The sequence below is a fragment of the Cryptomeria japonica genome, chromosome 3 (assembly GCF_030272615.1).
Source record: "Cryptomeria japonica chromosome 3, Sugi_1.0, whole genome shotgun sequence".
NCBI classification, from domain to species: domain Eukaryota; kingdom Viridiplantae; phylum Streptophyta; class Pinopsida; order Cupressales; family Cupressaceae; genus Cryptomeria; species Cryptomeria japonica.
This window is the reverse complement of record NC_081407.1, coordinates 385,428,753-385,442,066: the sequence shown is the minus strand read 5'-3', so window position 1 is coordinate 385,442,066 and position 13,314 is coordinate 385,428,753.

Below are 13,314 nucleotides of genomic sequence, written 5' to 3'. Positions count from 1 at the left end.
AAATAATCTCTAATACTTATGCAGAAGGTTGAGTTTAAAAAACATGAAAATAACATTTTACGTGAAACAAATTAGAGTCATTTTGTGTTCAGAGACAATTAAGTGTCCCATGTGTTGAGGTACTAGCGATGCAGCACACTTCAAATTGCGTTTTTTTAATGTTTATGCAGATCTTCTCTGGGCTAAATGGTGGTTCAAAATTTGCAACACGGTTAACTTGGAAGTTTCCAAACTCTGAAAAAAAAGATCCTGGATGGAAAAAAGCTTCTAGGATCGCCTTCTGCTTGTGCACGTAATACATAATTTCTATGAAAACAAAAGTAACAGTCAGAGCTTAAAGGATAAATTAGGAACCAAAACTATCTTCAGCATGTAGAGCTGCGCATGAATCCAAGGATTTCCAAAATCTCAAACCACAACGAACATTGTAAAAGGAACAGCATACATTTGCCGGAAGCAAAGCAACTCACAATAGCATATTGTAATTAAGGCCATGGGAGGGAGAACACTACGTTGTTTGTGACATCCAACTATATAGCTTGGTTTTCTAAATTATATATTCTTTCTATTTCACTCCCATGAGAAAGTCATCGAGTGGTGATGGAACCTTGGGTATATGAACTAAATTGTTACAATGGTACTGCAGGCTTGGGGGCACAACATCAAGTGTCATAAAGCCGATATTACCAACAAAGAACATAAAGAATCAGGGCCTGAGATATGGTGAAGTAGAACATGGATCTTCAAGTCGAAATAATGGAAAACAGTAAATTTGAAATATAAACATAATCTTCACCAATCATATCCAAAAGAAGAACAATTAGATGTTATTAACGGGACAATGACAGATATTTGTATAAAATGAATCAAACATTGACAACTTCTTATATCGACATAGTTCTGATTTCTACAACCAATAGAATTATGATAAAAATCATTACACAACCAACAAGCTTAAATGAAACTATTAAACTTTCCTATCACTCCTTAAAGCTCCTACACACTTCTTGAGTGAGAACACCTTCAAGAACCCAAGGGTTTGTGTACTTTGATTTCAACAACCAATAGGTTTTTGTTTACTGACAGCAGCCAACTATGGGGTTTTTTTTATAGAAAGACTGAGAATACAGTGTGTCCAACAAATAGAGTAACTTGGATGCTCACCACTGAAATACTTTCTTAGTTTTATACGCTCTTCACACAAAGGACAAGACTAGTCGCTCTAGACCCAAAATGGCATTAAGGCTTGAATTTGAATACTACATGTCACATTACAGGTTGGCCTTACAATTTTTTTCTATTTCTTCCCTTTTGACTTGGCATTTATCGGACTGCAACCCCAAGCCTTGACATCTAATTGCCCCTTGGCATATGTCGAGAGTTGACGTGAGGTAAGTGGCACACCCAATCCTTGACATCCGACAATTACAATTCTTGGCACATGTTGGAAAGCATCTCCGAAGCCTAACCTCCGATGGCTCTTTGGTATGCTTCAAGTGGCAACTCTAATACTTCAACCCTCTGACAGACATATGAAGGGTAGGTGTCAATGAACCAGGTAATAGGATGAATGAATGCTTTTAATAACATCTACGAGGCCAAACAACCTATGGAACCCACGGGTAGCTAGCAAAAGAAGAGTATGCAAAGACCAAGAACAATCTGCTAAACCTCTTTTTCCATTTCCTTCTACATCTTGGATCTTAAACTATGTAATTTGATCAATAAATCTGTGAATCTTGTTATCTTATCTTCTTCAAATAAACTACTCAAGGTGTTTACATTTAGCATGTCAATGTAGTGAATTCAGATACCATTGTAAGCTGGACATTCCATGATATAGTGCCATTCTGTCTCCACAACCCCTTGGGTGCAATATCTACATTTCCTATCTGCCCACTCCTCTTTAGGTATCATCCATCTCCCAGTTTCATACCTAAGTTGATGTGAACTAGTCTTGATTTGAGCAATTAACATTTTTGCTTTCCATTTTATATCCATTCCAATGTAATTCTTTTGTGTATGGTCACGTGTAGGATTGAAATGTCTAATATAATATATATTTTTTCTCCCAAGTTGTCCAGTCCACATGTTTTCTTTAAACTTTTCCTTGCATGTACTTTTTTAGTTCTTTTTTGTTATTTGGGCAATCACTTATGCAAATACTCCATTTATTCAACCACTTAATGTTTTGCTTCATCCAAGTTTTCTTTCTTCTTTCTACCTTCTCTTCTGCTGGTATTTTTGGCCAACGATGTGTCTCTATGTTTTCTACTCTTTAAATAACTTAGTAACTGGGCCATAGTTGCTGCCTCAATAGGGAAAGCCCCCGCTTGTGCTAGAACAATCTCGTATGGAACGAATGATTTAATTTTGAGGCTATTTGTGATTAAGTGTTTTTGTAATCTCTCTATTTGTCTCCATTTACTTTCTGAAGTGTTGTTGCCCCATACCTCACAACCATATAAGACCACCGAAACAACAAGAAGGCCAAAGAGAGTCTTTTTAGTTTTCTAGTCCCATAACTCAACTCTTCTACATCTATTTTGCAATGACTATAAGGCTTTCCATCCTCGGATCCTTTTCACTCTGCATGTTTCCCAGTTGAGTTTATTGTGGAAATTAAGGCCAAGGTATTTAAATTCATTGACCATTTGTAATGGGCTGCCCTAAAAAACAAATTCCCTATGAACCTTCTTTCTCTTCAAGGTAAAGATCATGATCTTTGTTTTGCTAGTAGTGTTTACTTGCATCGCTGCTTCATGGAAAAAAATTCTAAGGCCTTCAATTGTTTCTCCAAATCTGGTGCTGATTTTGCCATTAAGATAAGATCATCAACATATAGGAGCAATTTTATTACATAATTGGTCAAATGAACTCCCCTTTCACCAAACTTATCTATCCAATCCTCTAGTTTGTCAATGTATAACCCAAATAAGGTGGGAGAAAGTGGGTAGCCCTGCTTGACCCCAATGTCACTTCCAAAGCATTCCGATAATCCCTGTTTGGTGCGGAGTTTGGCCCAGACTTGGTCATACAACCTATGGACAACAACTCTATAATGTTCTAGAATTTCCAATTCTTCCATGTGCACCATAGTTTATTGCATTTCTAGGTACTGTGTCGAAAGCTCTCTTGAAATCAACAAAGCAGCAAAAGACCTCGTCTCTTTTTTTGTCCCAAACCTTTTCAATCAAGTGTTTGAGGGTAATGCAATGGTCAATGGTGGAATGTTTTGGTCTAAATCTTGCCTACCCTTTCGCCCTCCTTCCCTTTTTTTCAGTCTAAAGCCCAAATATTGATTCATCTTTCTATCATGCTCCTCTAAAGTTTACCAAAAAGAGGATTGATCATTATAGTGAGATAGTTTGAGGGATTGTTGATGTCACCACTCTTATGCAAGGGGTTGACAATACTAGTTGTCCAATTTGTTGAAAATCCATTTTGAATGACCCCATTGAATATTCTTTTAATGTGCAGTGTGAGAATTTCCATGCCCCATCTTAAATATTCTGCTTGTAAGCCATCTATATCTCGGGCTTTACCTGTTGCAAGTTTTTTAATTCCTTCTTTAATATTGTTTGAAGTGAAGAGCTTAGTTCTTGACTTGATTACCGATGGAGAGTCTTTATCTTGCACTCTCTCATGTAGTTTCTTTGCATATTCTAACCACTGAAGATTTGTGATGTTATTCTCCTACTAAGATGAATGCAATAATGTCACATCCTAGAGCTATTTGGTTACTTCATGTGTTAGTCAATCACCTTATGCCCTTGTCAATTAAGGCAAAAAATTAGTATGGGATGCTTACTTGTCATCATAGATTGTAATGGATTAGGAAAACAATGGGATCCGTTATGTAGTATGGTATGCATTGACTTTCATTTTTTAGATGCATTTACATATGTGATTGTGTTAGCGAATTACTTAGTGTGATGATGCATGTTAGTAGGTTGCACCCACTTTTGTTTTGCAAGTTGATCTTCATGTGAACTTGCGATGTTTAAGTTATTCATATTGTGTATGTGATGGGTGCATGAGATGGTCACATTGCGTATATCTGATGCATTCACAAATTATTATATTATGCATGAAGGAAAAATGTGTGAATCATTAACATTATATATATTTGATGTATGCTTAAGCTTGCCATTGTTTATACCTGTAGACACCTAAAATTGTCCTAGTTTAATTAAATAAATATTTTTATTTATTTAATTATTTTATTCTAAGCTTTCTATTAATTAAATAGATTTTTATTTTTTTAATTAATTCATTTAGCCTCTTATAAGTCTTTTTCTCATTTAAATAAATATTTTTATTTATTTAAATTATCTTTCCTTAAATTAAATAAATATTTTATTTATTTAATTAGTCCCACTTCTTCTATTAATTAAGTAAATCTTTATTTAGTTAAATTCATTAGCTTTTTCTTCTCTATGATCTATATCATTTATCTCTTAATTTTCCTCTACCTACCCCCTTCATTACCCTTTAATCCTAGCCGACCATTTATTTCTTTCACCTCTTAATCTTATCCCTCCTTTTTCTAAAGCATCTTCTATATAAGAGGATTTTTTCATCATTATCAACCTTAATTAGACTTTATGCAATCAAGCCTTCTTGTGATCAAGTGGCTTCACAACCACAATCCGTTCTTTGTTGAGCTCTTGTGCACAAACAAAATCTAAGAGCAAATATACCAAACAAGATCAATGGAGATAGGAGACAATGAAGATTAAAACCCTACTTGACATGCGAATGGTATTATTGTTCAATTTGTTAATTTGCATGTTCTTAGGTATCTTCATTGGTGTATGGTGAATGCTTTATTGTAGAACTAAGGTTTGTTGTGGTTGGATCTTTGTGGTTTTGCAATAGTTTGTCATCATCATTTTTCATTGTATACATTTTGGTATGTCTGGTGGGACTCTTGTCCCTTCTCTTTCTAACATTTTGTTGGCAGATTTGGTTTTTTTTATTAAGTTGCAGGACATATCAATGACGATTTCGAATTATTGCGCGTCTGCGACTTTTTTTTTTGCGTCTATGATCGGAAATTGCATTTGCATTAGATCTTTTTGTGTCTATATTTTGCTTTGTGTTCATAGGTCCAGATCTCTTGTTTCCACTTTTGTGATACTTATTTCTGCGTCTGCGTCTGGAAATTGCATCTTTGCCATCTTCACATCTGTGTTTTGCTTTGTGTTTGCAGGTTTAGGCTTCTATTTTCACGTCTGGGTTACAGGTTTCTGTGTCTGCGCGTTTTCGCTTTTGGTTTTCACGTTTTTGTCTTTGCTGTGTTTTGTAGGTCCTAGTTCCCGTCTCCACGTCTGAGTTCAGTATTTCCACGTTTATGGCAAGAAATTGCGTCTATGTCGCTTCTTTGTGTGTTTTTGTTTTTGATCTGTGCTTTGCAAGTTCAGGATCACTGATATCATGTCTGCGTTCGACCTTTTTGCGTCCACATTCTGTTTTTGCGTCTGTGATTGGTATAACTGCGTTTTTGATTTTTTAGTTTTCATTTTGCTTTTGATTTTAGGGTTTTAGGCCTAACCTCTTGCTTGGACTAACAAAGTGGTGTAGTTGTTTAAAAGGAAAAAAATGTATTGCCCCTTTTCACATTTGGATTTGGATTTTCTAAAATTAACCTTACAAGTGTGTTTGCAAGTGGGTGTAGTTTATCAAAACTACTAATTATTTTGTTACAGGGGTAATCTAGGTGTGTTTGCATTTCTAGTTTAATTAGGGTCACATCTTTTTCATTTTGGGGTTAAAGAACTTGTTTGAAGTGCTTGGTGTGTTTTGTACACTTTATGTTTATATCCCTAGAGGTGATAAGAAAAATATCCTCTCCCCTTGCCTTCCATTGGACTTTGGGTGTAAGAGAAATTGTTATCATTTTCTTTTTAAGTAGGAGGGCCTATCTCTCTGGTAGCCCATAAGGCCAAGTGAGAGAGCATGACTCAAGCGATATTTTTTCTGCCCGCTATATAAATTAATATGTTAAGCAAAATCCGCAATGAGTTGGTGACGATGTGTTAAAAATCCTCTTTGGGGTTTAGGAGTGGGTTCTTAAATGAGTCACCGCCGCATGGGTAGACACCAAGAACCGTAGAAGTTCCCCCACTAAATACCTTTTGTTTTAGAGGCCAAAAATCCTTACATTTGATGGTTTAAGGAGAGTGGATCATACCCCGTAAATACCCCTCATGTACCCTTTCATGTTGAGACATGAATTCCTCATTTGATCTTTGGTCTTTTGAGGTAAGAGAATCTGGTATTCTTGAGCAGTGAGTGCTGTGGTGGTGGAGCCAGTGCTACTAGAATCTCTAGTTGTTCGCTTGTTTGAGGTATTTCTTTATCGCGGGGGCCTCATTGAATGATTTCTCTTTCCAGCCTAGGTTGTGCATGTTTTCAAGTGTCTTCAATTTGTGCTATACCAGTGGAAATCTTTTGAACATACACAAAACATTTTGGACAAAAAAACCTTCAGAGATTATGTCTTCATTGTTTGCTATGTTTTCTTGCCACAAGACATTCAACATCAAGATTTGGTCACATTCAACAATTACACATTTGGACAAATTCATAAAATTCTCATAACCACGTCTGTGACATTAAACTGTGCCTATGATGTAAAATTGCATCTGGGTTGCTTTAAGTCACGTGTGTTCATAAAACAACTATCAGTCATAAAGAAACCGCATCTGTGTTTCAGAGAAGAAAATTTTGCAAAAGTTGTCAAGGAAAACGTACTTAGGTTTGGAGATCAAAAGAGCTTCCAAGGCAACTTCCTTTTTAGGGCTTCATCTTTAGTCAATTAGTCCTTAACCTTGTCATGCATTTTCAACCATTTTCCCTCATTTGCAAAAACACATCTTTCAAGCTAGAGTCAAAAGGTTGCCTTATGGTCCTCATCATATCTTGTAAACATACTATAACATATCACTAGGTGGTTCCCGCATCAGATCTATCATCTTAGGGTCCCACTTGGTCCTCTTTAGTCAAGGTCAACTTACATCATCAAGAGATCTATCATCTCTTTGGAAGCCACACCTTACTTTAGATCACACATATCTTGGACTTACATTTTTGGGCTTTTCAAGACAACCCTAGATTCATTTCATCTCATATCCCTTTTGGTATTCCATAATCTTCACATTTTCTTTCATCTTTCATTTTAGCCAAGATTTTGTTCATGGTTGGAACCCGTTCACAAAGTCTAGAAGAGAAGATGAGGACGCTCTAAGATCTCTCAACATGAGTACCTATGAGTTTGATAGAGATGAATTTTTCAACCCATTTGAGAGTCGTAGTAATATACCAGACATTGACATTGAGAACAACAATGATAATGACAATGCATCTATCACTTCCGAGAACATTGAAGAGAATATCCTAGATCCAAGGTTCAATAGATTGGTTGAAGAAATCATGAGAAGAGATAGACAATACTTCTTTCAAGTTACGACACAAAGTGGAATAAGGCTACCTCATGATTTTCATATGTCACAAATTTTAGAGGAGGATCCTAATCAAATGAATCAAGCAAATGAAAATCCTAGAGGACATACTGGTGGTAATAGAAGAGAACGTTTCATGCCTGAGCCACCCTCGTCCTTATTTCAAAAACCCGAAGTTACCAACACCCACACTCACACCAAATTTGCTAGGAACTATCATGAACAACCCCATAATTGTCCTTTTACATGGAGAAGAAATGCTAATATAGATGCTCTTGATAACACCCAAGATCATACCAATACACATAGTTATACTCAAGGGAACATTCAAAATCTTGACACAAGGAGACCCCGTGTCAAATTTGGGGGCAATATCCAAGATCATTCTTATGATACCTCCTATCCTCATAGTCATGACATGTATAATTGACCTAGACCTAGTGCTCCTCATTATAATACCATACCAAGTGGTCCATATGCTAGCTACAACTATGTTCCTCCTCCATATTAACAGATCTATGACCAATATCACCCATTTATGCATTATATCCCTCCTCCGCCTGGTGGCTCAAGCATGGTACTAACTCAAAGAGAAAAGACACCACCTAAGAATGACTTGCAACAACAAATCAAGGATTTGCAAAAACAAATGGTAGACATAAATGCACCAAAGCACGAGTACACAATGAAATACATATGTCCTTATCCATTTGACAAAAGTATTCCAATGCCTCCATTTCCTCCACATTTTGTGACACCAAAATTTGATAAGTATAGAGGCAAGGGAGATCCTAAGGCACACATAAGAGATTTTTTCACATGTAATGAGGTAGCCAACGAGGAAACATACTTGATGAGATTGTTCCCACAAAGTTTAGGTGGAAAAGCTATGGAATGGTTCTCCCAACTTCCACCTGGAATCAAGTCATGAAGTGATTTAGTAGAAGCTTTCATACAACACTTCTCATACAATATTGAAACAGATGTGTTAGCGACTACTTTGTGCAATACTAAATAGAAAAATGAAGAGTCCTTTGCTTCATTCTTATAGCGATGGAGAGGTCTTGCTAGTTGATGCTCTTGTGATATCCCACATAAACAAATGGTGGAAATGTTTACTCAAAATGTTAACAAGGATATTGGATATGAACTAAGAAAAGCTTGTTTGTCTACCTTTAAGGAAGTCATAGAAAAGAGATTGGTAGTTGAGAAAGTCCTTATTGAACAAGACACCATTAAGCTACTCAAGGATAGTAAAGAGGAATCAAATGGGAAAGACAAAGCCCTCTTTTGGAACAAGAACAAGAACACATTCAATGATGGGGTAGTAGAAACAAATATGGTAAAAACAAAGATAACTTTTCCCCGTGCAAGTTCATCGAACTCGAACAATCAAGTAAACACTCAAAGACCATCAAAGCCTCGAAGAAAATACACTCCATTGAGAGAGCCAATTGAGACATTTAAAAAACTGGTTGAAAACAAGCTTATAACAATACCAAACAATCCACCTTATGAACCAAAATTAAAACCTGCATGGTGGAATGATGATGAGTATTGTGAGTATCACAATAGCAAAGGGCATGCAACTGGTAATTGTCACAGATTAAAGAATATTATACAAGATATTATTGACAAGGGTGACATAGAAGTTGATGGTCATACCTCCATGAGGAACATGCGATGTTTAAGGAGCCATTCCCTAAACATGATAAAGGAAAAGCCAAAGCAGATAATAAAGCTAATTATGCTAAGATGTCCTATGATTATGATTCTACCGTTAACCACAATTCAATGTATAATCATGTTTCTACTATTATTATGAAGGACAAAACTCTCGAAGGTTATACCCAAAGGAGTAAAGTTATTTTGAAAGGCACTAGACCATCTTCTTAACAATCTAATGATGAAACCTCCAAATGTAATGCCACAACTCATCAAGGTAAAATCACCTTGCAAGGCGTTCCACCTAAGACCACAACTTCATCATCCACCAAAAATGAGTATGACCTTGTAGACCAGTTAGGGAAGACATCAACCCTCATTTCCATCCTTAAGATTTTGCGTATATCCCCTTCACATAAGGCCATTCTTGATAAAGCATTGAGAGAAATCTTCGTACCCACTGATATAAATGCTGACCAATTTCAAGCCATGGTTGGATATCTTTCCTCTCCACATTGCCTTACACTCACAAAAGTTGATGATGTATCCGTATGCCAACCACACAATGCACCTCTCCACATTGAAGCCTTTCTCCATAAAAGCCGTATCAAACAAGTCTTGATAGATGGAGGAGTAGGTTTGAAAATTTGTACATTAAATACTATTATACAATTGGCATACTCTGAACAAACTGTGAATTCAAAAAATAAGATCACCATTAAAGCGTATGAAGACTAAGAACACTCATCCAATGGAACAATCATCTTACCTCTGAGAGTTGGGCTAGTTACGAAGGATGTGGTTTGTCAAGTCCTTGATCTAGATCTTACATATAATATACTCTTGGGATGCCCATGGATACATGAAGTGAGAGTAGTACCATCAACATATCATTAATGTATTAAATTCCCTTACAATAGAGTCAAAATAACAGTAAAAGGTGATCCAAATCCATTCATATATTGCAATAACCCGTGACCAAGATTAGAGATAATAATTCCAGTTAATAGAAAAGCAACTCCATCATCAACATTTGTGGACCCAGAATCATTAAAACCTTCTACATCAAAACAAGGTGAGCTAAAAGGAAAACACAAGGACAATGGCCTGGGAGAGTATACTTTGAATCAAACCATGTATTTAAGACAAATAATGGATTCTCCTAAAGATTATGGATGACCACATCCTTCTAAAAGAGTATCCACTATCACTATAAAATGGGATCCCACCATATTCTAAAAATGGGGTGAGATGGAAGAAGAAGATCTTTACAAAATGCTTTATAAAGAATCTGAAGAGGAATCTAGGAGAGATCACATCAAAATACCATGTGAGAAATATGGAAAAGGCTTTAAGTTCCTACAAAAAATTGGATATGATGGTAAAGGCCCTCTTGGGTTACAAAAGAAAGGAATTGTTGAACCATTGCAACCAAAGTTGACATTCAAGAATCTCCAAAGGACTTGGCTTCATACCCTTCAGTTTAGGTACTCACAATTTTAAAGAAGCATTGCAAATCACAGATTCTATCTCCACTAATGACCAACAATGAGAGAAACACTATTCCATAGACTCTAACGAATAAGAATGGGGTTCAGATAAATCATCCAGTGACTATGAGTTCACCAAAGCATTCAGAGAACTAGGCGAACCCTCAAAGGAAGAGAAGTTTAGAGAACGATTCAGAGCTGGTCAAACAACTCTATCAGAGCCTACATCTCAAAAGAAAGATAGTGAAAAATTGGGATAAAAACATTTTGGGATCCCGAACCCTCAACATATTGAGGTTCTAGGTCAAAACCGCGAAGAGTGAAGACTCCTGTTGCTGAGTCTCCCTCTAGAAATGTCAATTTGGATTCGTTTACAATCGAGGCTGATGAGGAGAGTTCTAGTGATGACCCTGATGATTGCATTGAAATACCTAAAGACTCTTGTGTCTTTACACTCACGCCTGTTGACTTTGAAAACATCGATGGCCTTCCCCTCGTTCATCCACAACTCATTGATTGGGACCAACAAGGGCCTCCACAACTAGACACATTTCAAAATGATGAGGCCTTTATTGACTACCTTGGCACAAGGAATGATCTTCCTCTTGGGGACCACAAAGTAGGATAGATCATAGAACTTGATAGTGCGACTTATCTTGGAGAAGATGCCAAACCTTCTAGTCGCAAAAGTATAAAAATAAAAACAAACCATGGGTCCTATGGTGAAAGCCACATTGTGGCACTGTCTAACCCTAAAAAGGTAAAAATAAAGGATGTATCCGAAGGTGAAAACCTCTCTGAGGCGCCTGAGGATGGAAGGTTTGACACAAGAGAAATCGTCAATGTTGGTGGCGGATACTATCAAGACAAATATTGTGACAGAGAAAGTTCCACATAATATCTTCTTAGCACAATCTTTAACAGAAAAAAGAAAGATCAAAGTTCATAAGTTTCTTCACATCACAACAAATCAACTTTACATTGTCATATGCTGATATGCTAGGATTGGACCCTGATCTAGTAATGCATCATTTGACAGTTACTCCATGAGTTAAACCAGTAAAACAAAAATTGAGAAAGATGCATCCGCAGGTGGCACTATTAGTCAAGGTAGAGCTAGAAAAATTATTGGATGTTGGATTCATTAGACTGATTGATTACCCCAAGTGGATTTCTAACTTGGCACATGTTAGTAAACCAAATCGCAGTATCAGAATATGTACAGATTTCAGAGACATCAATAAGGCTTGTCCTAAAGACGATTTCTACCGAACATTGATTTGATACTGGATCTTATAGCTGATCATGCAATGTTATCATTAATGGATGGATTCTTCGGGTATAACCAAATCAAAATAGAACCTGAAGACCAACATAAAACAATATTTACTTGTCCTTGGGGTACCTTTTGTTGGAATGTTATGCCCTTTAGATTAAAGAATGCGGGTGCTACATATCAAAGAGCAATGACAACCATCTTTCATGATCTCATGTATGTCATTGTGGAAGACTATGTTGATGATCTCTTGAGAAAGTCAGTAACAAGAGAAACACACCTCGATATCCTATATGTGGTTTTTGAACGTTTGGAAAAATACAAAGATTAAATCCCAAGAAGTGTGTCTTTGGGGTGACCTCCGAGAAACTCCTTGGATACATTATCTCACAAAGGGGAATTGAAGCAGATCCAACAAAAGTCAGGGCTATATTAGAGATGCCACCATCAAAGAATATTAGTCAACTTCGATCTCTACAAGGAAGACTCCAATCAATACACAGATTCAATGCGCAAATTGCAGATAAATGTCATCCGTTTTAGCATCTACTTCACAAAAATATCAAGTTCAAATGGAATGATAAGTGTCAACATGCTTTTCAAATTCTCAAAGATTATCTTTTGAATCCACTAGTATTGATGCCACCTATTCCAAGAAAACCCCTATTAGTTTACATATCAACTACACAAAGAGCACTGGGGGCACTCTTGGCACAATAAGACAATGAAGGCAAAGAAAGAGCGATATACTATATCAGTCGCACATTGATTGGTTATGATCTTAACTACACTCCAATTGAGCATGCATGTATTGCTATAGTTTTTGCCTCGCAAAAATTACGTCATTACATGCTAACCCATAAAACAAAGCTTGTTCCAAGGATAGATCCACTCAAATACCTTCTCAATTAGGTGACACTCACTGGCAGATTAGATAAATGGGTTATGATCTTGAGTGAGTTCGACATTGAATATGTGGACAAAAAAGCAATTAAAGGACAAGCCATTGTAGATCAACTAGTCAATGCACCTATGATCGATGACACTCTCATTGTTTCAAAATTCCTGAATGAATCCATTCTTATAGTGACAAATTCAGAGCCTTGGCAATTATATTTTGATGGTTCATACATGCAGCATGGCACAAGAGCTAGTATCCTCTTCATCACACCTCAAGGGGACTCCATTCGTAATTCATATCGATTGCCATTCCCTTGCACGAATAACATAGTAGAATATGAAGCATTAACAACAAGACTACAAATTCAGTTCAGTGGAAGATCCAAGAACTTCATGTTTTTGGGGACTCTCAACTTGTGATTCGTCAAGCAAATGATGATTATCAGACTAGAGATGAAAAGTTAATGCCTTACAAAAAAATGGTGGACGAGTTTAAACAATATTTCACACAGATAAT